At 43.9% G+C, this 26232-nt stretch overlaps 1 protein-coding gene across 2 annotated transcripts in view; it reads right to left on the reverse strand.

Moving 5' to 3' along the window:
• The window catches only part of NRXN2 (neurexin 2), a 2164206-nt gene that overhangs the window by 835680 nt on the left and 1302294 nt on the right, over nucleotides 1–26232 (reverse strand). The gene's annotated exons all lie outside the window — the stretch shown is intronic.

Genomic DNA, 26232 nt, shown 5'->3' on the forward strand with positions numbered 1-26232 from the left:
CACAGGCACTTCTAGGCTTTAGTCCTGCGCTGGGATCTATCCTGGGCTTATTCAACTGACCGTCCAGCACATGAGAGCTATTCAATCTAGGGCATCACATCTTGTCCTTGTCTTACCTCCCAGGGAGTTCATTTCCAAAAACATTTTCTTCCACCAACCTACACCCTACTCCAACACTCCCCAGACATCTCCACCAAACACACTCCTTTCCTCACATTCCTATTTATTCCATACCTTCTAAATATGTGTGCGTCTGTGCATCTTTATATAGTGGGGCACATATGTGTACCTGCTTATCTGTTTGTCGCTGTAACTCTTTTTAAAGTGGTGTTTATTTATGCACACACACACACAAATATGCCATTAGCAGAGATGTTTTCCGCCACGGGCAAAGTGGGCAACTGCCCAGGGCCCCTATCTTCCAAGGGGCACTCTGTGAAAGAGAACGCGTTCTCTAGCTGTCTTCTGTGCATTTTTGTATATTAAACTTTAAGGTATAATTAAATATTGTGTGGCAATATAGGGCTTGAATTAGCAAAAAATGGGTAATAGAATTAAAAGTTGTTCCAAACAGAGACCCCCTAAATACTTCTTGCACGAGACCCCAAAATCCTTAAGATGACAGTGACTGCTGGCTCCTGATACAAGACGGTACCCTATTCAAAGCCCTGTCTGTCGGCCACAAATCTTCGGCAAATACTGGTTCCACGTTTCTTACCATTCCAGAGTTCCCTTTCCTTTGTTACACTGTGGATCCTCCACCACTGATCTCACTGCGCTTTAGCATATCAGACATGCCAGATTAGGAGGGTGTTCTTTACTTCCTTTGACGCCAAAAGGTGGAGCTCTCGTCCTGCATACATCGGACCTATCTCGATTCACCTTTATTTTCTTAAGTCTTAGATCTGAACTGCCATCTACTGATCAAACATGTTTGTCTAGCAGCCTAGGTAGATTGTTGAGGTCACTCATTGCAGTTTATGTCACTCAGTCATTCAGATCCCGGGTTAACCATGGCTTCCAATAGAGCTTGTCTATGTTTCGCCTCCTCGCACGGTGCTCTAGGACTGTGACCTGGAACTATAACTAGGTGATAAAGTCGATGAAAGTGCAGCTTGCAGGAAATGATGAGGCTGAGTTTAAAATGCGATATCCATCCTAAGCAGGTCTTCTCAGCCCTTGTAAGACTAGTGTGTTCAACATACATGGACCGTGCTCACCTCAATAACAGCGACTGAAGAGCAAAGAGAGAGAAGTGAACCCACTAACGGCGATCAATGGGTGTTGCTCAATGACTTACTTATTTTTGGATTTTATTTCCCAACCTTCAAAGGCAAGCACAAGTCTTCCTTAATTTGCACTTAATTGATGTCTTTATTTATGTACTTATTGAGAAATGGTATACATCACTGCATGCCCACTTTTTGATTACTTAGGAGCACTTGAACAGGTTGAGATCTGTGATTTGGACAGAGTCCAGGGCCTCATAGGTAAACAGATATTTCTTTGTGGTTCGTCCTCTTGAATGATCATTGGAGATCCAAAGTGTGGACCTTGAGTCGAGAGCTTTGGTTGTGGTGTAGTCAGGTGGCAGTTTCTGTAGGTATACCAGTTTTTGCCAAGTGTACCTCATGGGCACTGGAAAAGAACCTGAATTTGATCTAGGCACCAACATGGTCCTGCTTATGAAGGTTGGGCAGAGACTGAATGCCTGGTTCGGAAAATTGAGCCTGGCAGTGGCTGTTTTGGGGGACCAGAGTTGATGATTTTACTGTTTTCGTGATGCATAAGGTGATAATGTCTAGTCAGAGAAAATTAGTGGTGGGTCTGGGTACAAGTAGACCTTTCTGTAGGAGATCGCTTTATGTTTACAGCCTTTGTCACAGTGTTCCTCAGTGGAGCAAAAGAAAGGTCGGATTCAAAAAGAATTAGGCCTGGGCAGTGTTCTCAGAGTTCCGCTACGTGGAACTCCGCGAAGTGACCAAAAAACTCCACAGTGACAAGCCGTGGAGTGTGTTATGTTGCACTGTTCACACTAATTTTTAGCATCAGGTGCTTGTCCCACACTGTAAAATCAGCGTTTACAGCATCACATGCTGCTTCTTTCTGCTGCTCAATGAGCATGGAAGGTTTCTCACCGTGAGCAGTAGCCACCAGCCGCGACCGCCCGCGTTGAGAAATTTTGCCGGGAGGTAGTCTGGAGTAAAATTTTCCTCGCCCGCAAACTTAACATTGGTGAGCCACAGGAGAGGAATAGCTCCGCTCCACACTACTACGCAGAGTTTTTCGGAACCCTGCCCTCTCCAGGCGCAGCGTGGGGTGGGAAAAACTCCATAATCTCCATGAGCAGAGCAGAATTTCATGCCCAAAACTAAAAATAATCCCCAAATCCCTTACTTATAGCTTGGTCGAAAGCTTAGTACTAAAGCTTGTGGGATAGCTCAACATACTGAATCAGATTCAGTCACTCTGGTTGCAACAATCTCAGACTGGCAACTGTAGGGCACTTGAAGATCCGGTTGCAAAACGTAGTCGACGCACTAAGTGCCCAGATTCTCTGATCCGTTTTCTAACCAGAAGTGGCTCTATATGTTACCAGCGTACATTTGGATGGTCACCGGATGCATCTTCTGAGGCTGCGTCGGGGGAGGGGGGGGAAAGGTAAAGGTTAAAAGGAAGGCACAAAATGGATGATCCTCAGAGAATGCTGCAAGATTCAGAGAATGATGGTATTTCAAATGATCTGATCCTGACCCAATGGACCCAAAAATTGAGGATTCCTACACCAGGACTGGGCATCTAAAAAAAATAAGAATGGTCTCCATTGTTATAGGCTGTGAAAGGTTGACCACTTCTACTATAAAATAAATGTTGGGGTTTATAGTTCAGCTCACCACTATGTACTCAAAGAATATGTGAATGTAATGTTGGGAACCACAGAGCAGAACAATCTGTTAGTGTAGGCTGGCAATACCCCTTGCCCTCAATTCTCTTCTATTTTCTTTAGCATGATTTTGTAACCAGAAGGGAGGAAGCAGGTGAGTGATATTTACATTCAGTCAAAATATCATGGTTTTCTGTGGTGAGCTTCATTTTGGATTGGGTGTTCATTAGACCATGTTTATAGTGACAAAAATAGCCGTATCATTTGAAGTAGCTGAGGGCGATGTCTCAGCTATGAAGGGTTAAATGTGAGTGGTGTAATGGAGATGGATGATTTAGATAGTTGGTGGGGCATCAGTGGAAATTTGATTGGGGGAGAATTGGCGACAGATTTTAGTGGGAGGGGTTAAAGGCAGTAAAGTCCTGAAAAGCATAGTGAGTGCTGGAGACAAGGGGGATGAGCTGTGGTGATGGGCAGGAAGTGTGGTGTGTAGTCTAGAAGATATATAAAGTGGGCAGGTGTAGAAGGGTTGGATCCATTCATGTTTAGTTTGGTGTTTGGAGGCTCCTGAAGATCGATTCATAGGCCAGCAGGTTTCTATCATTGGATTGTATCACAGTGGTGCCATCACTGTAAACGTTGGAAGTGATTTTTCCTGGAGAGAATGCAAGAACTATAGCAACAAGACGGTGGTCTGGTTGAATTTACGATAGTTCGTTAGAGGTGAGACTGGGCTGGAAGGTGCGGTGCTGTGCTTCAACGCTAGATTTGAACTAGATTAGGTTGGTCTAGGTGATTTTTGTCCTTGGGCTAATACAGAGGTAACAATGAGGTTTCCTGGCATTGATCCTAAAATGGCATACATTAATCCCTTGTAGAAATAATTGGAGACTGATGTTGTAGAACACACGGTTGGAAAAATCTCAGGATCTGCTCATTATCGTTGGTTCTGTCCCTTCCACTAAAATAACATCTTAAAAGGTTTGAAAAGAATGTCATTTATAGTAATTGATTAATCAAACAATTAAGGTTTTTGATTACCTAAAATGAAGGCCGCAGAGGGAAGCACAATTGTTTTTTTATTGCTTTTTTGTCATACAACTCTAACAGCCAAAAGTGGGAAGGAAAACAGAGAGAAAGGAAAAACAATACAAAACAATAAGTGCAGCTTGGTATTTCAAGTCACACAATGCAAGACCATTTCCATTATTTTTAAGGGGTGTGCAGAAGGCATTCAGCCTGCCGTACCGAAGGGTCCCACTCCCAGACGTACAGTTCAAGCCCTCAAGGGGCCAGTCTACCATCGCCGTTCCAGCACCACAGCGCCTATCTTTCAGGTGTCTTAGTGGACCCGCAGCTCCAGGGACATCTTAAGGATTTTGGGGGCTCTGGGCCAAACTTATTTTGGTGGCCCCTGTTTGGATTAGGTTTGAATTTATTAACCAATTTCAGCTCTTTCGTGCTCTCTCTGGCCAGGTCACAGTTGCACTCATCCAAATTTTAAATTTATTTACATCTAATATTCAGACATAGTGATGTGTGTTTTCAATATTGTAACAGCAGCAGCTCACTAATATTACTGCTAATAATTTTGTGAAACAAAATCTGTGACTTCCTCCCATTAGTTATATGTGAGGTCCTGTTTTGATCTATAAAAAACGTGTTTTATGGGCGCTGCATGAAACCAACATATTTATCTGCAAATTGTCTGCAGCAACCTCTCACACATCACCCGCATTAAAAATAAATTAAATAAAAAACGGTATTTAAAACAATCTAAGATTTATTAAAGGCCATCAGGGTAAGAGTCTCTGCAGAATCGAGCTGGCTCTAACAAGGGGCCCCGTAAAATCCTGGGGCCCAGCGCCCACTTTGCCCATGCCTTAAAATGTCTTTGCGCAGCTCGTGGATACCAGGGGGAAACAGAGGCCTGTCTTCCCCCAATGAGATTCTCTCTATAGGGGAGACAGTTAGTAGATGCTATGGCTAAGTTGGTATGACAGCAAGGGTCGCCAGATATTCGTGGGCCAGTGCATCGGGGGATCATGGAGTAGTGGAGTTCCAGCTGGTCATTACAGTGTGCCATATCTTTCAGCCAGTCCCAGGTCCTTGGCCAACCGTCACCAATCCCCACACAAGCAACCCGCCTTTTCACTAGCAGTAGCACAAGCGACGGAAAGCACCTGACCTCCTGTGGTATTCCCCTCATGCATACCAAGAGAGCTACCTTAGGGGACAAGTTCAGAGCCATTACTAACAGCACAGATAGTGCAATGCCTACTCCCTCCTGGTACTCAGCTATCACACTGCCATGCAAGATGCATAAACCCAGCTTCAGATTCCCAACATCGGATGCATTGTGAGTGTGCTTTGAGACTGAGCGCAAACAGTTGTTGGGGGCTATGATATGTTCGGCGAAGATATTTAAAGTGGATTACACACAATCACCTATTAGAGGATAGTTCTACCACTAAGCTACAGCCATAAGTCCTTCCCCAGGTCTAACTCCCATTGCTCTCTGACCCTGGAGTGTTGGGGTTTTCGTTTCAATGGAGAGGTATAAGTTGGTCACCATGTGTCTACCCGTAGGAGCAGCCAGAAACATGATAACATGGCAGTTGTCGGGGGTTTCTGGGGAAAGGTAAGGTAGTGTGTCCTGAATGGAGCACGGATGTGATAATATGTAAATATATCTAACGGGGTTGGATGAGTATCATCGACCACAATCGGGCAGTCTAGGAATCAACTGTCTGAGACGAGATCTCCCATCGTAGTTAGTCCCTGTGTGTGTATGCACAGCAGAAGTGTGGCGTTACAAGTGCTAGGGAGAACTGAGTTCGAGACTGTCAGTCAGTCAGTCAATTATCTTTATTCGATTATTGAAAATCATAAAAGAACGAGCAAGAAAATACATAACAACATTTCATCAGATCATTAAATTTGCATACAATTATCAGAAAAAAGAAACAATTAAATTTGTACATTTAAAACATGCATAAATATTTTAAAAAGAATAAAAAGAAGGGTATGTTATAGAAGAGAGGAAGTTCATTTTTCACAGATAAAGTGCCTGTGCCTTAATTTGGACTTATTCAAACGTGCTCCTGCCACTAGAAAACTAGCGACAGCAAAGGCTACTTTTATATTAGGAAGAAGTTGCAAGAAAAGCAGAGCTGGTTTTACCTGAATAAAGCCCTGAGAACGTAAAATAGGGAGCAAGTACCTTTTTCTAATCTCAATGTAATGACCGCAGAACATAATAAAGTGCATCGTATCCTGAACCGAAAAACAATCGCAATCACAGGGTTCAGCGTCATCAGGTCTGGCCCAAGTTCCAAAGTTACCCAAGATAAAGTGGATTAAATCGAAACGAAATCTCGTTAGGAGAAAACGATGGTAAGGGTTTGTTACCCACACAAGGTATGGTTCCATTCCAGGAACAGAGGTGAGCAAAAAATGTTTCCTTACCATGGGTTTTTTTAACTCTTGTGCTTCCCTCTCCAGAGCGTATAGATTTAACAGGGTATTTTTAACTGATTTTAAGTTTTCGTAAGTTATTTCATCTGGAGATGAAAAGAGCTCCGGTCGACCTGCTAAGGACAGCTGAGTTCTCACATATCCTACCCATGGGATTTTAAGTGCTCTGTCCAGGGCTAAACAATCTTTTAAAATGATGTGATTTAATGTAAGCTCCTGGTTAAGCCAGATTTTTAACCAGCCAATCACTGGTGCTAATTTCAAGGTATCAGCTATATAGCCCAATCCTGCCTCTGTATGTAATGCAAAAGTCGGGGTTGATTGGGGAACGGAAAAAAGAGATCTTAAGAATTTATTTTCTACATTCTGTATTTTAATGGGGTTAATATATCCCCAAATAATGGAGCCATACTGGGCGACTGACATGCATTTTGCTTTATAAACTTTAATTATGCTTTCCATAGGACGAGCGCCCAGTTTTTTGGCAAAACCCAGCAGCCCTGCGGTCGCTCTAGCGACAGCGTTACTTTTAACCAGAAGCTGAGGGCCCCAGGAGCCCTTTTCATCAAAAGTCACACCTAAATATGGGAAAGAAGGAACTCTCTTTACCTCCTTCCCTGCGCAGTAAAATGTTAACATCTTTTTTTTTCTGCCTGCGTGTCCAGAGATCATTACATGTGATTTGTCTGTATTAATTTTCATGTCCAAAGATACCATAAAAGCTTCAAAGGATAAAAGGAGTTTATTCAATGCAACTCCAGAGCGTGCAAGAAGAACAGCGTCATCCGCGTACAGGAGGACAGGTATCTTTGTCTCCCCTGCTCGTGGAATATCACTGTGTGATGTTTGCATTACTGTCTCAAGGTCATTGATGTATAGAGTAAATAAAAGGGGGGCGAGTATACACCCTTGTCTAACCCCCCTCTCAGACTTAAAGAGACAGGTGCATCTTCCTTCCCTAGTGACTCTAACAGAAGTCATAAGATCCTTATGTAGCTCAGCTAAGTAATCAACTAAGGGTGGGTCAAGGCCCATGGCCAACAGGATCCCCCACAGCCTCGACCTATTAACTAGGTCAAAAGCTGAGGAGAGGTCCATAAAGGCCATGTACAGTGAACCACCCCTGGCGACCACATATTTGTTTATAATAAGCTCTAGGTTTAGGCATTGATCTAAGGTTCCTCTTTTGGCTCTAAAGCCATATTGTGCATTCGATAAAATACCCTTACTTTCTAAAATCGTGGACAATCTGCCTAACAGGACTCTCCCCAAGATTTTGACACTTGAATCAATAAGAGAGATGGGCCTGTAACAGGCCGGATCTGTCCTCTGTCCCTTTTTGAAGATTGGCACAATGGTCGAAGTTGCCCAACTGGAGGGGAAAATAAATTCCCTAGTGGCGTTAAAAATGTTAGTTAGAATTTTTGAGCTGAATTGAGGGGCGGTCTTAAAGAAGTCTGCAGGAACCCCATCTGGCCCCGGTGCCTTTTTACCAAGTGTATCTTTTAGTGCAAGTATCACCTCTTCCTGAGTGAAAGGAGGAATTTGAGTCAATGATTTTAATGCTGTTGTTTCAGAATCTGTTGTGGTGTGAGTTTGACTATAAATGTTACTAAAGTGTAACACCCATTGTTCATCTGGGATAATACAGTCAGCTCTTTGATTATCTAATCCCACAAAATATGGATGGTTTATGACTGCCCAGAATTTCGCACTATCTTTCTGTGTCTCGGGCAGTAACAATTCATTCCATGCCTCATTTTTAATCTCAGATTTCCTCTTCCTAATAGCAAGATTGTATTGTTTCCTCAATGAAGCTATCAGTACTCTATTTCTAGGTTTACACTTTAGAGCTTTAAGAAGGGCTGAATGGGCCCTAGAACAGTTTGAGTCAAACCATCTAGGGCCAATTGGTTTGTTTGACTTTGCCTTTATGGTCAGATCTAAATTAACTTGATGACATATAGCACCAAAGGCATCAACCACTTTGGCGCTCGGGTTTTCGTTATCAAGACAAATGGCAATTTCATCAGCAACTTTGGCCAATGTCTCCTGTAAAAAAGATGTTGGAATAACTTGGTCCCATTTTAGCCTACGATTTTGATCTTTAAGCTCAAGACCTGGCGCACACAATGTGTCAATCTTCCTATTTTCTAGGGCTCCAAATGCTAAAACCTCTAAAATCACAGGATTGTGATCGCTAAAAACAGAAGTTTCTACCATATAAATGAATATTTTAGGTAGAATACTTAAAGAAACAAAAATATAATCTATAATTGTACCAGAATCATGACCCACATATGTTGGTAGCCTAAAATCGTTTGAGCAGGTACAAGATTCGTAAAGGTTGAGGGTAGCCAAAAATGATTCCAAGATCTCTCCGCGTGGAGTGTGTTCAAAATGCGGAGATGAAGGATAAAAAGGCAGTATCTCAGTTTCCCTCTGACAGCCTGCCAAACAGGGATGGATATTAAAATCTCCCATAAGGAATACCTCAAGTTCACAACAGCTATTCTCAATATGAGTGGATAAGAGATCCTGTAAGGCTAACAAATGCTCGTTAGGAAATTGACTGGTCGAAGAATTATAAAAATTTACAAATAAAATAGGGTTACAGTTTGATAAAGTCAATTCAACCATTAAGCAATTTTTGGATTTAGACTGGATATATCTGGGTTTACCTTTAACGTCAAGAGAAATATACACAACTAGCCCACCCCTAGCTCTTCCTGCTTTACTAGGGACTGCAGGCACTGAGAAATGGGAGTAGCCATCCAGGGGCAAACACTCTGACGTGTCCCAAGTTTCCTGGAAAGCAAGAATGTCATAACTCCTGATTTTATCCAGCCACATTTTGTCTTTAAATTTAGTTCTAAGACCAGCAATGTTCCAGCTCAAAATTCTACAGGCTCTATTGCCTGCGGAGAACTGGAGAGGTAAAACAAGAGCCGGCTGTGGTTCCTCAACATCATTAATTTGACTTGGCAAAAGTCAATCATTTTGGTCCATAAAGGAAAGTGGCGCAAAACGGTTAAACAGTTCCAAAGGTTGTGTAACAGGGTTAAGTTCAAAGGGTTGTTGTCGGTAGGCTGGTGCGTTATTCCTTATATCTTGACCCCATCTAGAGTGAAAATCCCAATTTGTATTCCATCCTAAAACAGGAGTCTTTGGGATTGATACATTCTGCTGTTCCCCATAAAAGAATTTCAGAGTAAGGGGAACCACAGTGCCTTGTCTTCGTTGAGGGGGAAGGATATTTGCAAGAATATTAGGAAGAACATATTGGTTTGAAAAGCTCACGGCCACACAATCACCTTTGAATTTTTTTGGGCGATTTCCCAGCCAAGAAACCCTAGATGCTGATTTGATTACACTTGCGAGATGTTGCTGTCCTCCTGGAGCTAGCCGCACATTGCTGGTTAACCAGTGTAAAGCTTTGCTACACAGTGAGTTAGAACTTTCCACCGAGCCTCTTTCTAATGGGGGAACATTTGCAAGAACTAACACCACGGGTGTGGCTTCAACAATAAATTGCAGGGGATCCGTCGTGGAAGTATGGGGTTGTAATGTTTGCATGTGGGTAACGTTTGCCGCAAGATTTGGGTTTGCTGGGGGACACTGGAGCGTAGAGGTCCCAACAACAGCGTTGGGAATCAGTGACGATGGATTCTCCCCAGAGGGCTCTGTTCCCTTTCCGGCACCCAAAATAGTTCCATCAGCGGCATCCCCATGTTTATTGTTCAGAAGAGTAACTAACGTGGTTAAATTTTCAATGCCACTTGCAACTGTATTTTGATAACCGCCCAGCTTCTTGACCTCTGCTTGTAATTTGTCTATCTTAGAAATGAGGGGTTTGATAATGAAATTGATTTTGGTCTCAATAAAGTCCGCAATTTTGTCTAAGAGGGCTTCTTCAATAGAACAAATAGAGGGATCCTCAGCATGATTCAATTGTGTAGATTTTGAGGTATTAACCCTCTTCCATTTAGCCCCAGAGCGTAGACCACCCCGCTTAAGAGGGATCTTGGTACATTGACGTTTGGGTCTAACTTCATGAACTGTGGGAGTTAAGTCAAGAATAGGCACCTGGGATGTCTGAGACTGTGTGTCTTGGTCAGAATTAATGTCAATTGAAATATTTATATCACCCTCAATAAACGAATCTTCAGAAGCCGGAATTACATTGTCCGGAATATCAGGTATGACTTGTGCAACAGTGTCAGCTGACATGGTGGCGCTAAAAACATCTTGAGTGTTAATTTCATCAGACGAAGTAATAGCAGAAGTGGGTGGGGACAAACAAAGTAAGTCCGGTGATTGGCTCAGCCCCAATGACTCCCTCCTTTGCGTATTAATCTTCTGTACAGTCTGAACCAAATAGTTGTTCATCTTGTTATTTTGAACTGTGACTGCTTTTTTAGGCATGGCTTATACTGTAACTGCAAAACGTGCGAGGTAATTAATTTGGGGAATTCTGTGTGCTCAACTTACTTGCACAATGGTGTCCGCTATGACTCCTGCAGCATGTGTGGCCCTGCCCCTGCCTCTTCCTGCCGATGAGGGCCGTAGAGGGCCCGCCCTTTGCCCGGGCTCCGCTCCGGGCATCCCGCTCGCGTCCCGCGAAGCGGGCCTGACGCTGATTTTATGCGCCTCCTGGCGCCGTTGGTGCGTGCGTGCTGTGCGCCGCCGCAAGTGCTGCCGGGATTCGTAGTCCCGTGCGGCGGCGCGGAATCTGGCTGGCAATGACTCTTGGCGGTAGCGGCACAAATGCGTGGACTGAACGGACTCTTGGCGATGGCGGCGTTCAGGTAGGCTCGGTTCCCCTGAGTTCGAGACTGTTCGGTAGAGTAAAGTATTGTCGACTTAGCCTATTCTGAATCTTTATCAAAGCTAGTTGTGTGCTAGAGATCGTGCCTATTTTGACTTGGCTGCATCGAGGGGTCTGACACAGTAGCGCTACAAGCAGGGTTGGGTGGGCATTTTCATTCTCAAATGTTGATGCGATCCTTAGGTGTGGGTTTATGCCAAAAATATGCAAAGTGTACTTGTGCACACAGATAGTAGAGTTCGAAGTCCGGAGCGTTCAGCCTTCCCTTGGCATATGGCAATGTCAAAGTTTCCCATCACACTCGAAGTTGACGTCCCACCCAGACTAGTGTGACCAGATGTGGTTTAAGGGTCTTGATGACATTTTGGGTGAGCTATATGGGAATGTCATTAAATTAGTAAAGTAGCTTGGGCAAGATAACCATTTTAATTAGAGCGATCGGCCCCATCAGTGAGTGCGGAAGGATCTTCCAACGGGAGACCTGCTCCTCGATGAGGGTCATAGTAGTCCTGTGGTTTTCTCTGCCCACAATGTCCTTATCCCAGTGGATCCAGAACCTGAGGTATTTAACAGGTTGTGTTGCCCAGGTAAGCAGGAAGTCTAATGTTCGGGGAGTCGTGGCTTGCATGAGTGGGAATATCATGGATTTGTTCCAGTACACAGATATCCCCAAAACGGTTCGAAAGTAGGTAAAGTCTTGAATGACTGGGCTGAGGTTCCGGAATGGGTCCATCAAGTATAACATGATATAATCTGCGTAAAGGGATACTATTAGGTTTCGAGGTGAGAATGCCAACCCACTCTGCCTATGGAGCTGTTGGACTGCACAGGCTAATTATTTCAAGGCAAGGGTATAGAGAAGGGGGGGACAATAGGTAAACATGTCTAGTGCCCAGTCCATTGGGGAAGCCTCCAGAAGGAGCCCCCAATGTGTATACGGGTTGTTGGGTAGGCATAGAATAAGCTCATCCAATTTATGAACTGGTGCCGGATGCCCATTCGCGCTAACTCAGCAAAGAGATAAGGCCACTCTACTGAAATGAAGTCTTTGGTTGCGTCAAGGAAGACTGACGCCTCCTCCTGTGTACGGTTAAGCTGGTGCAAGAGTGCAAATAGAGTTTGCAGGTTGTGTGCTGTGGATCGGACTGGTACAAACCCTACCTGGTCTGGGATGGCCACTGTGGGCATCAGGAGGGTCAACCGACTGGCCAGTAACTTCACAAAGATTTTGGCATCTGGGTTTAGGAGTGATAATAGTCGGTACCAGTAATTGTTATCAGGTGGTACGCCACGCTTCAGTAAAGTGAGAAGGATAGATTCCTGCATGGAAGCGGTGAGTTCCCCCTGCTGATGCGCCGCGTTGCATACCTGCAATAATTGCAGAAATAGTGGGGCTGCATAAGGTTTGTAAAACTTAGGCGAGAACACGCCATGTTTGGTTTGATCAGCGGGATTAGGCAGTGAAATTGTAAACATTTTGTAATTTGAACCCTGGGTGTATATTATGGATGTGATCAATATTTTTTGTATGTTCAAAAAGAGAAATTATAAAAGAAAGAGTGAATGAAAGATTTTCGTCGGTACGCTTATCACCTTGTTTATTTTTTGTAAATATAGATTTTTGGATATGAAAAAGAGTGTTGGATCAGTATACCAACAAGATTGGAATTGTACTAGAAGTAATTTCTCCAGGGATTTTTTTTAATGGCTGTCACCTTCTCTGATACTGTGCATTGCTCCAGGATGTCCTACTCGTGGAAAGACTCATTTTAATAAATATTACTAGTGACTACACTATTGCAGTCAGAAATTGAATCATGGTTAGGAAAAGTTCCATTGATTTTGGTATTGTGTCTGTCCAATGCAATGGGATGGATTGACAAGGTGAGTTTTTAAGGCGACTAGCCAATACTAAGAAGATAGACATGGGGCTTCTGATTCTGACATCCAGAGAACAAGCCTTGCAGAAGGTATGTGAAGAAGCCCAAATCACAGCTCAACATATCTCCTTTGTAATAACCTGTGTCTCGACGGGTTTCCAGAAAGCAGTGTTAAGAGTAAGTAACTGCAGTAGACAATGTGGTTCCCAAACAGATTTAATAGCTATAAATCTGTCTCTGTAACAGGCATCTAGAAAGTAGAGAATATAAAAGGCGTTCAGAGCAAACCATGCAGCTGACAATAGATGTTCTTAAAATGCTCCATTCTCTCGAACCACAGTCAACTAACTATCAAAAAAGACATGTGTAGTAGCTCAGGTGGCTGCCTTAAATATGGATTTAAGATACATCTGTAGCGGACATGCAGCTAGAAACCCTACCAGAGTGTAAGTGTAGGAAGTGATGTGCATGCTCAATAAACCTCCCTTTATGGAGGCATGAGTCTGAGGTTACACAAGGGAAGGCATAAGAGGAAGATCCCAGAAATGTTACAACAGTACAATTTGCTGGGCCAGACTGGTTAGAAATATAAGGAAAAGAAGCCCATCTCAATGCTGTATTCCCTAAATTGTTGACAAAGAGTCTGGGAGCAAGACTGAGCTCTCCAAGGCATTGGTGAAGACTCTCAGAAGTGCGTAGCTACAGTACCGCAGTTGATACATTGACCGACCCATGTATCATGATCATTAAATAAAACTCGTAAAATATTGCCACAGTAGAATTAGTCATACTAAAGCTACACTTACCTTGATGATGTTTTGGTAGTCGATGTTATGGTCAAAATATCTATAATTAGGTCAATGTGTCAACTGTTATATTGTGACATACATACCGCTCATGGGCAGTTTCATATTATGGAAAGTTTGAGAAACCAGAGTTGAGTAACGCTGGGGAAAGAGGACTGGCAGAATGGCTTCCCATACGGCGAGTATGAAATATATTCTTCATCGGATGCTCCCTTGACTGTGTTTCATAGACACAAAATAATTCAAAAACTTACCAAGTTTCTTAATGAAAATCATCTCAGATTTCCCAATGAACCAGTCACCATATCACTGCTTGCCTTGAAATCTACTTCCCATATCCAGCCGTCCTCCACGCTGTTTACGTCAATGACCTGATTATGAGACAGTCCGAGCGGTGCGCCTCTGTAGGATACCATTGTGCCTGATCACACATGGCCCGGTGTTCATGCACCCGGTTTTCCCAGGTGCAGGAACACTGGATCCGGAACTACTGGCCAGGAATTACAGCCAGTAAAATCGCCCCATTCCCCAGTTCCAGGCTCCAGCAAACATTTTGTTTTTCATTGGGGGTGGGGAGGTGATGCAGCACCCTCCCAGACAAGACTGGCCTTCCCTCTCAGCACCCTCCTGCCAACCCCACTACTCAGGGATGTCTCTGCTACCTTTTACCACCCGCTTAGAGCAGAAAGTAAATGGGAGCATTACATTCCCATTTAAATAGGGGTTTAATGAAAACTTTTATTTCATTCTGTGGGTCTGGTGACGAGTTTGGCGGACGGGTTACTCCATCACAAACATGACAGATATCCTGTCCGCTGTATTACAAGTTCCATTATATTCCCTTGGATATAATGGAACTCATAATACGGTGGACGGGATATCCATCACGTCTGTGATGGAGTAGACCGTCTGCCAAACTCTTAATCAGTCCCTGTGTGGAGTTCTGCATAGCAATTCCATTTCCACTCAGTTTTGCCCCAGCCTGAGGGGTTTAACTCATATGAAGATACAGGGTGACAAGGGGAATTACGCCCACCAGGAATCTCGCGTGGAGTGTGTTGCCTCACTTGCAGTCAGGGCTCCACTGTGTTTTATGATAAAACTTGAAAAAGGACAACTGTCATCAGAAACTCTAGACTCGTCATTGTGGTTAGAGCAGTGTAGATCCCGGGCTAAGAATTAATCAGACAGGCAAAGCCAAGATGAACTGTTCCCCATACACAATAGTATTATTAGTGGGACAACTGCACTTTCCACGGTCCCTCCAGGGTTCATTACACAATAGAGAAAAACAACATATGCCGCCTTCTTGTGGAGCATTCCCCTTCCAAAGCAGACATTTGTAGGACTGGACGTTTGCTAACACGGCTGTCGGAGTTTGCTGAGTGTGGTTCCATGTGAGTTAGCAGGCCCTTATTAACCAGATTTGTCCCCCAGTGGTTCATTATGCAATCCCTCAGGCGAAGCCCCTTTTACTCTGTGCAGCTTCTGCTGGCGGCAGCTCCACAGGGATTGGGATACAGAGGTAGCACGTTATGGCTAAGACATAACCGCCTACCTATAATCCAGGGAGGTGAGACCGCTGCAGAATAAAGGTCAACTTCAAAGCATTCATAGCTCAGTGCGTAGGCCTGTGCAGAAAGGCTGTTGTGCTTGCAAAACTCATACAGAGAATGTTAAAGCAGAAAACGTCCTGCAGGAGAAGAACATGAATTGTGGGGAAAAGTTCCTCATTACTTTCACTTTTGAATGGAGGGTAAGTTCTGGAGTTCAATTGTCATGTGTGACCCCCCAAAACAGTCCTATTGTAGAGCTATGCGCTACTTGAAGTTGTGAGTAGGAAAATGAAATTAACTAAAGAAAGAGGAAACATAAATGAGCCATGCTCGTAACAAGGAAATGAAGATGATGCTCAGCTTGTGTAAAGGCAGGATGTCACGCATATAAGGGAAATTATGCATCCCATTACCTCACCAACAATCTTCCTTTCGCTTCTTTGACCCCCTTATGAGAACCTGCTATGACTTTGACTCTGACTGACCTAACCCCATGACCTTATTTCATTACCAATCCTGGTGAAATAACTTTTTTTAAATGGACCACAATTCTTAAAAGCCCTAGAATCAGAGAGGAATGCATTATTGGGCCCACAGAAGAGCCAAAGTAGTTTTTTTGGAGCAGTTCATTCACAGAGAGCAAAGGAACCAAGGAAAACAGAAGTGTTTTTTTCACTCTTCCTAGGTGGGGTCAGGGGGACAGAAACCTATTCATTAGAAGAGTAATACGTGAGAAAGCGAAAACAACTGTTGATGGACAGAATGCGGAACAATGTCATACATTCACCCCAGTACAGAGATCTGGGCCTAAAGCCATCGTTTTTTTGCTCACCGTGCCATTCCAGTTTGAACCCAGCCATATGCAAATCAGTCTTGATCCTGTGCCTCATGGGAACAGTCCAGCCCGAACTGCCAAGCCAGGTCCTCCCTGGACTGGAAAAAAGCCTCCTAGGACCGGTTTCGGGGTTTCACCCCTCTTCAGCCAGGATAGCTTGTAACACGTGAAAAAGCAGGCATCATATTAAAAATAAAGAAAACCTACATAAAAGAGCAGTTAAATGGGGCAGTTGGTGGTAAGGTGCAAGAGCTGTTCCCCCAATTTACCTTTCAAAAAATGCAGTAATAAGACGGGCTGGAGGGTGAACCGACTACTGAAACAATAGAAAAACATAGAGAGTGCGAGAAATTGAAAACAAAGGCAAGATGCTTCGCAGATGATGTGTAACTACCAGAAAAGGTCCGATAAGGAAACTAAATGAGTGAAGATCAGGTAGAATGCAAAGTGATAGAGGAGAAGTTATGGTACCGAGTAATGTCAAATATCTTTTGGGTGTGTTTGGAAAGTACTGGCTAAGCTCTGCTCTCACGTTAACAATTGTTAATAGTGAATTGAAGCAACATTGGTCTTTTACTTTAGTGAATGCTGTCTCTGAAATCAGAGACAGATGAAGTCAGAGACGAGCAGCTCTTCTTGGTGTGGGTTCGGTCTTGATCAAGAAGGACTTGTTCGCCAAACTGGTGCCCAACACATACACTTCAAGTGTGGAAAGGTTATAACCTCAAACAGGTTATCTATCAGAAAGGGGGGTGGTGAACCACATAAGTCTCAAAACCAGAGTCTCAGAACTTTTTGTCTCAGAGATTCTCGACCACACGTTCTCCGACTGTGGTGTATGCAATCTCCGCTTAGTGTGGTTTGGTGGAAAGCATCATCATCGGGTCTTGTCATTCGAGTGTCCCTTTCTACAAGTGACACCAAAACCTCCACCAGGAGGGAGACTGCCTGGATGTTAACAGTAGTGCGAGGATTCAATTGATCTCCTATCCAGTAGGTGAATCTATATTGAGGGTAAAGAGTAGGATAGAGAGTAGGATGTCCCCCAATAAAGATTCACCTACAAGATAGGAGATACACTGAATCCACTCGCTACTATCAACAATCAGAAAGTCTCCCTCCTGGTGGAGGTTTTGATGTCACTTGCAGTATAGGACACTCAAGTGACAAGACCCGATGATGACACTATCCACCAAACCACACTAAGCAGAGATTACATATAACCCAGTCTGTGAACGTGTGGATGAGGTTCTCGGATACAAAAAGTATGGAGACTCTGGTATTGAGATTTATATGGTTCATGTCCCCTCACCCTTTCTGATAGATAACCAGTACCTCTTGGAAGCTGAATGAACATCTGCTTCTTCCTCCCTCCATTTGTTTGATCTGCACTACAACCTCCACTACCCTGTAATCTTACTGCTAGTTGCCTGTGAAAGGGTGGTGCAGCTGTTCTTCGCATCTCCTGTCCTTCGGCGCTTGGAAGCTTACTGCACCTTCAGGAACGGTGTCTCATTACAGCTCCTGTGTCTGTTAAGTAAGCAGGTGGCAAATAGTCTTGTGAGAAGAAGTTTCCATGGCCAATGGCTATGGTTAATATGCAGAGCCAATTGGGGGGGGTGGAGTCTGTGTCATGGTCCATGTATTCTGCTTCAGAGGTGCAGAGACAAAATTTGCATTATCCTAAGGCTTTTCCGGTACCCAAGCATGGGGTGAAGTTGAGCATTACTCCACTTTCTGCTCACCATAATTCTACCATTGAGCCATCCCATTAGAAAACGAGTACCTTGTGATGGTATATTCCGCATTACACTCAGTGCCAATCCTGCTCTGCCCTTAGCACAGCAATATTTGCTCTGTTTTGTATGGAAGCATATACATATCTCACCGAACACATTTCTATACGGTTACTTTTTTTATCTCCCTCAGTGCTGTTTACTTGCCCTGCATGGTCCTGGTTTCTCAGCTAACTTGCACAGCCTGCCAATACAGTTTATCCAGTGGTCTTTATGCATGAACATTTATTTGTTTAGCAGTTATACCATTTATATGTGAAACATTTGACAAAACAAAAATGGAAGTACGTAAGTACTGTAGGGTGGTTACATACATTTCAGTTTAGATTCATGTTTAATTGCACCATTCTCTCAGTATGACTGGTGGGATCGAACATATGTGTAGGGGAATGCACTGTTTTTAGCTAAGGGAGTATACAGGCATGTACACATCCCTGTGGTCATTTAAGGTTTAGCAGATGTATTTTCAACACTGTTGAATTCTCAAGAGATATTGGGTGGCATGAACGTCGGGTGGTAGAGTGTTCCCTCCTTAGAGGTAGTAGGCTCAGTACTTGCAAGTGGCATCAGGTGGATTTGGTCTGGCTAGTTGGGAGTGGTAGATTTTAGGTTACAAGTTGGTGAAAATTGTTAGGGTGTTTGACAGGAGGTTAGGGGCTAGATTATGCCTATTTTTTTGTATTACTACTGTTACTGGTTTGTATATAGCCCTGTTGTTGGTGGCGAGCCAGCCTGGTGGCAGGATTTGTAAGTCTGCGTATGATGTATAGAGTTGCCATAGCACAGTTTAAAATATTTTCTAGTGGCATCAAAAATAAGACAGTGATTCAAGTCTTAAGTCCTGTTTTTCAATGACTCATCCCAACAGATGACTTGTGGTCTTGACTTTCCCACAATCAACTGGAGAGACTAATATCAATTTGAACCCACAGCTTGGGCCAGTCAGTGGATTATCTGGGGGCAAAGACCAGCCGCAAAGTTCAGCAAGAAAGCAAACAAGCTCTGAAGGCATATCCTTAAAACACACAACTTGTCAGGGAGCTTGATCACTTCCCTGAGGTGGAAACAGAGGATAAGATTCATGAGGACACAGAAGACATAATTAATCTTGGGAAACACTATTACAGTCAGGCAAGTCCCATGGTACAAAGTCATCAGTCCTATATCAGAGGTGAAGGGACCAATGAAAGAATCGACCCTATTCCAACCCTTAGATTTAAGGCTGCTTGAGGAAAATTAGAGAACGTCATATCTCAGTTGATCCATTATCTTATTATGCTAGAGAAAAAAAAAGCAAGAAAGTCTTTCATCTTGCACAAGCCCTGAAATTAATACAATTATTTGATTTGCCAAGAGCATCATGGAATGACGCGAGTCACTAAAATAACTTGAAAGTCACTAGGCGGATCTAGTGTGTGTCACATTAAAATGCTTCAAAGAATACGATGATTGGTTGTAGCAAAGGGTTTAGTATAAAATCTATAGGAAGGAAGGGTTACATGGATGTTTTATTGTCAAGCACGGGTGTTACATGTATGGATGCCAAGCAGATGTGCCAAAACATAAGGAATTCCCAATCTAAGGAAAATAAGGAAAACGAGTAGTGCAATGGAGCATTTTGCAGGGGTTGAAATGCTCAGTACTTACATAGTGAAACTGGTAACTGCCAACCATGTCAAGGGTGGAGAGGGCACGGAAAGCCAACTAAAACCATGCTCAGAATGACCATGCAAAACATCCTGCCTGTGAACCGAATTAGGATCAAAGTTTTGGTCAGTTTAGGGGTAATGAACGCCATTCTGTTGGAGGAGAATTATATGGCGTAATGGGGAAACCATTTTCCATTGCCCCAGATGTAGAGCCAAGTGACATAGAAGGCTACGAGGTGACTGGTTATTCTCAGGCCCTTTCACATCATTTCAAAGAATGCACCGCAGAGGGCCTTAAACAGGAAGCTCAGGAGACCACGGCTTCAGATGCAGCATCTGGCGGCCATTTTGAAAGTCTCCCTCATACAGCATTGAGCACGAGCAAAAGATTCCTGCAGAATTTGGGAGATCAAAGAATGCCTTCAGGATGACTTGGAGACTTAAATTCCCAGCTGAAAAGAAAGCACTGCAAACATTCTCTTTTTTATTGTTTGGGACGTCATTCTGTCACTCCTGTCAGAAAAACGTGATGAATGCTAACTCTAGGTTGCCATGACAGCTCGAATGTTTTCATTAATGCAAGAAAAACGCGCATAAAAATCAAGTCTTGTGCCAGGCATCAAGGTTTATTGATTCGTATGTGGGTGTATATAGGAAGGCACAGTTCAGGATACATCCTTAATAGTGCCTGTACATTGAGGTGAGTGAAGAAGACGATAACACTTGGCATACATTAAATGATCTCCCGGTTAGTAAAAGAACATTTGTAAACGGGCATGCCAACAACCAGCGCGATAGAGAAGTCTGCAGTTCATTTATTATTTCTAATCAGGTTTCGTCTGGGCTTGGAGTGCAGCTGCCAGTCTGGAACACTCTGCGGGCATCTGCACTCTCTAATTCTCTGATTTCTCTGGCGCCATGAAATGCCCATCGGGTCACGGCAGACACATCATTTTGCACAGGTGGTCGGTCCTATGAGCCGCGAGCTGGAACTGCTACTGCCCGCCTGAAGGCTGCAGTTTTACAATTTGAGCAGCATCCTGAACGTGCAAGAATACTCGCTAGGTGGCAGCAGAGGGCACGAGTAAGGAATATGAACGGGCTCCTCCGTGGAACCAACCAAGGCGCAGCAATGCTGTCTAGCTCATGGAGCCATTTAGTTCAAGTAGGTATTACTTGAAAGTCCGACAAAAATCATCGTTTTTTTATAAATAAAAAATAAGGGGGCCACCTTCGAGGGGTGGGGGCAACAGAATTTAAGGACTAAATGAGCCCCCCAGGTAATAATTGCCTTCGCCATTGACCCATCCACCCACACCTGGAAGCGGCGTCAGAGACGCAGGAGTGGGCTCAGGCAAGGCGGAGACAGCACATAGGGGCATATCAACAACAACCGGCGATAATTATCGCTAAGCGCACTTAGCGCTAGGATAATTATCGCCGGCTAGCGTTGATTTTTATCGCTGAGATAGCGTGCTATTAGCAACGCTTATCTCAATAGCGATAAAAATCCTCACGCTAAGTGGCTAACGTGAGATTATCGCTGGAAACCCAGCGATAATCTCACGTTAGCTTGTTGATAGGGACAGACAAACTTAGCCATGATATCCTCGTTCCATAGGATATCATGGCTAAGTCAGAAAAATACCAGACGTAAAAAAGCAGCGTTAACCGCGGTTAGCGCTGCTTTTTTTGTCTCCAACAGGGTTAGCGATATTCTTGATAATAGGAGAAATGTCGCTTAGCGACATTTCTCCTATTATTTTACTCTGGAACGCCCCCTTTGCATCTCATTAGAGATGCAAGGGGAAGCGTAGAGTAAAAGGGTGCTAACATGCAAATTTGCATGTTAGCACCCTGTTGTTGATAGGGTGCTAGTTTTATCTCTGCTTTTTTGGCTTTTAAAGCCAAAAAAGCAGAGATAAAGCCCTTGTTGATATGCCCCAAAGTCTGCAGAAAGAGCGCAATAGCCTAGGGGAGCAGCTCTAACCTGTGCCTTTGGGATGCCTTACATGGGGCACAGGTGGGGGGGGGGGCATGCTCCACGTCAGCATAGGGTCAGCAGAGGGGGGACACGGCAGAAGGGCCACCCAGCTCAAGGACTTTCGGCAGCAAGATGTAGCCTAGAGGCCGCAGGAAGTGCTAGACCGGCTGAGGAAGGGGGCATTCGCTCGGTACGCTGTCAAAAAAGGGTGCTGTCTAGGTTCAGGTCAGGACTGCAATGATCGTAAAACAATGGACAAACAAGATTGATTGAATTCCCTGTTGGTTATCTATATGTCAATAAAGCTGCAGCCTTTTGCACCATAAACAAATTGCGTTATTTGTGATCATAAGAGGCGAAGGGGTGCAAATGTTGGCCGGGAGCTCAGAGGTCTCGCCCACCTGGGAGGGGTTTGCTCTGGGAAACTGTCTTTCGGAGACCTGCTTACATTTTGTTCAATCCACAGCTTCATGGCCCCTGAGACCAGGGGCGCAACTAGACCCGAACTTCATGTGCACCTCATCTCTCTGTAGCACCTTTCTGAAAAACATTTAATTTTTCTATAGCGCTACTCATAGATTTTTCACACTCAGTTCTGTGATCTGCATGGTACACGTTCTTTGTGGCAGGCACAATAAACCTCTGTGCTGTGTGGGTGGCAGGAGTGCCTATGTGAGTGCACGGTGAGCGATGCAACAGTTTGAGAGTAGGGTAAGAGGAGTGGCTGCAGGCTGAGTGAGGTCACCATATCAATATGGGTGCGGATTTAAGTGCAGAGTGGGACGAATGAATGCATGGTTAGTGATGGGCTTGTTTAAGTGAGATTGGAGATTGAGCAGTGAGGGGGACAGGTGAGTGAAGAGTCACATGAGTGCAGGGTGAGTAGTGTGCTAGTGTGACTGCAGGATGAGGTACAGGGTGAACAGCGCATGTGCATTGTGGGTGCAAAGTGATCACTGTGAGTGCAGGGTTAGTGGGTGAATGGTGTGAGTGCATGGTAATCAGTGTGAGTGCATTGTGATCGCTGTGAGTGCAGGGTGAGCATGAAAGTGAAGGGTGGGAATGAGGAGTGAGTTGTCTGAATGCAGGGTGCATTCTCAGACACTTGAAGTAACTCAGCATGTTATTGACGGCACGTAGGGTTTCAGATGTAAGTTAAACTATTGCTATCATGGCATTAATCAGGCATCGAGGGTGGAGGAAATGAATAATGTGCTGATCATGCAACAAACTTCCAGTCTTATGATTACGGTTGCCACCTCATTATTTTGAGGTCCCAGACGGTACAAAAATAAGCAGGCACCTAAAGCTGTATTTTTAGCACTTAACTGTGTATACGAACAGCAGATATAACTAGAAAGCACCTTTAATTGTGTTCTAGGGCTGACTGAATGATCCATGACTAAAGGGAACAAAGAGAGAAAAGTCACATTACAAATGAATGCATACTTTTTTATTTATAACCCTATTTAGTGTCAAGACGAGGTCTTTGCGGGCTCTTTAAACAACACATGGCTGGCATTTTTCTTTTGGCAACCCTACTCTATATTTCTTTTCATAAACTGCATTCTCACACTACGGCAGTAAATGTAAAATGCAAATGTAAGGAATAGGCAGAGAGGGAGCCCAGGCGGCGCAGGAACCAGAAAAAAAACCAAGCCTCGGTAACCAGTTAACAAAGGTATGTAAATATTCAGATTGTCTTTAAAGACCTGTGAAAAACTTGGGCGTGCTGGAGATAAGACTCCAGACACAGCCCAGCCGAGTCCACAAGAGCTCGAGCTGCAGCAACCCGGGCAGAGACACGCGACGACTGGGGGGGGGGAGGATCTGTAGGCCTTTTAGCCCTATGGGCGTTGCACGCCTGTCTGAGACCTGGGGAAGCAAAGACGGTGGCAAGAATGTAGGCAAATAGACCCACTGCATGTTTTACATTGTGTGTTGTGTGTCCAGAGACAATATGGAAAGGACAACAAAAGGTGAATAATACACCAGTACCATTGCTTTTTCTAGTGCTAATGAAAGTTTGGAACCATTAGTGGTCAAAAAGTAGAAGCTAAAACATCTCGACACTAGTAATGGTGTAGGGCCATTACACCCACAGACACCAAACTCTTGTTTTTATTCATACCGTGGATGCCCGCTATTGAAGGGATACCTGGTTTTTTTTAAAATTACAATAGACTACAACTTAAAATCAATATCTGAAAGTTGTTCTTGGAACATTATTGAGCCCATCCTGGCTTTTAGGGACCAGGATGGGACTTGACGATAAAGCATAATCTCTCTGCCTGTGTAAATAATCCAAAATGCTAATCGTCACTGATACAGGTACAGCATACATGAAACACTGGCCTTCCAAAGTATAATACACAAGTACATTGGGTACAAAAATTATCACATTTATTCAATAAATATAATATTGCAATTGTATGAAAACAAGGTATGTAATATACCATAAATCACCCAAGCGCATCCTACACCACACACACACAATCGTTTATACAAGCAAATGCATACCCACACATACGTCCTACAAAATAAGGGTTCAAAACTTTCAATGTATCAATATATACATGGAAACAAGAATACCCCTCTAGACATGTGATAATTGATGACTCGGTCAGGTCCACAAAGATGGAACAAGTCAGCCACTTCCAGAATTAATTAATACAGGAGACACAGTTGATAATACAATTCATAGTTGAAATTCAGTTTCTTCTTAACATATTGATTATTGGGGGAGAAACAACATGTTAACAGAGAAGCTCCAGCGCCGACGCGTGTTTCGGTGGGTGACCCTGATATGGGTCTCACCTTCTTCAGGGTGCAATGGTCAAATACAAAACAAGGGGGGGAAGCGCCTGTTAAAAACAAGAAAGATGGCAACCAAGTCACTGGTCAGAGGGCGGTGGAGAGGCTCATGGCCGGAGCCGCAAAGGTGGGTTGACAAAACGCCTGAGTCGGGTGGAGATGATATCAAAGTCCTCGGAAGCAAACCACCAAATAAAGAGGGTCCAATAAAAGGCTAATAATCCATGAGCTGATGCAGCTGCAATCTGGGAATACTGCTATAACTACGTTGGATTCCCGTACCAGCCGGAGGCGCTGGATGGGAACTGGACTTTTCCGTACTTCACCCTTGGGTCCATCAGCACCCTACTCATGGATTATTAGTCTACCTGCATTTTCTATCCTATCCTAGAGAGGGCCAGTGGCCCCGACATGGGATCATCTTTGTCCCCGGACCCTCTAGTGCTTTATTTGGTGTTTTGCTTCCGAGGACTTTAATATAATCTCCACCCGACTCAGGGGTTTTGTCAACCCACCTTTGCGGCTCCGGCCACGAGCCTCTCCACCACCCACTGACCAGTGACTTGGTAGCCATCTTTCTTGTTTTTACCAGGCGCTTCCTCCCTTGTTTTGTACTTGACCTTTGCGCCCTGAAGAAGGTGAGACCCATATCAGGGTCACCCACTGAAATGCACGTCGGCGCTGGAGCTTCTCTGTTAACATGTATATATTGATACATTGAAAGTTTTGAACCCTTATTTTGTAGGACGTATGAGTATGTGTGGGTATGCATTTGCTTGTATGAACGATTGTGTGTATGTGTGGTGTAGGATGTGCTTGGGTGATTTATGGTGTATTACATACCTTGTTTTCATACAATTGCAATATTATATTTATTGAATACATTTGATAATTTTTGTACCCAATGTACTTGTGTATTATATAACGGAAGGCCAGTATTTCATGTATGCGGTACCATTATCAGTGACGATTAGCATTTTGAATTATTGAAATGTTGTTCTGATTGTATTTCTGAGCTTCCCCTGTTTTCTACTGCCTGTTATAGTCTCAGGGACCCCCTTCTGTGTGAGTGGTTGATGATGAAGCATGCCTACTAGTGGGTTAGGGTCCTTTATAAAACCTAAATAGGTTTTCCATGGGTTGCATTCAATTTTTTCTCAATCGATTCCAAAAAATAACCTTGCTGAGCATAGGCTGTAGGATATCTTGTTGCGATAAGGATTCGGGTAGAGAGGCTGTATCATGTAGCCCGAAATTCTCTTTCCCCTCTTCAGCCATACAACAGATGTTGGTGACCAGTAGTAGGTGTTTTGGTGATTCTAAATTCCCCACAACACAAAATAATACAGCACACCTCTATGTGTCGAGCCAGATTTGGAGCATACAACAAAAGTGTGTTTACATCAGGGGCATTCCTCATCCGTTACGTTCTTGGAGATGATAACGAGCTGCAGACTTGGTGTGAATGCATGCAGAGGTGTGGAGTGGCAGCTCCTCCACTATGGTGGAGGAGCGTTGCCCCCCTGCGGAGAGCTAGGCAGCTAATGGAAACAGGAAAAATAAAATGATAATGAAACCTTTTCTTTCTGATAAAGGAAGCCAAGTCTGGGAGGACCTATGACGAGAGCATGACAGTGTGGCTGGCTGTCTTCAGCCGGCTAAACCATCATGGGCACTTTGACCTCTCTCCACCAGAGCCGTGTTGCACAGCTGGATGGAGTAA

Source organism: Triturus cristatus, chromosome 9, assembly GCF_964204655.1.
Source record: "Triturus cristatus chromosome 9, aTriCri1.1, whole genome shotgun sequence".
NCBI lineage: Eukaryota > Metazoa > Chordata > Amphibia > Caudata > Salamandridae > Triturus > Triturus cristatus.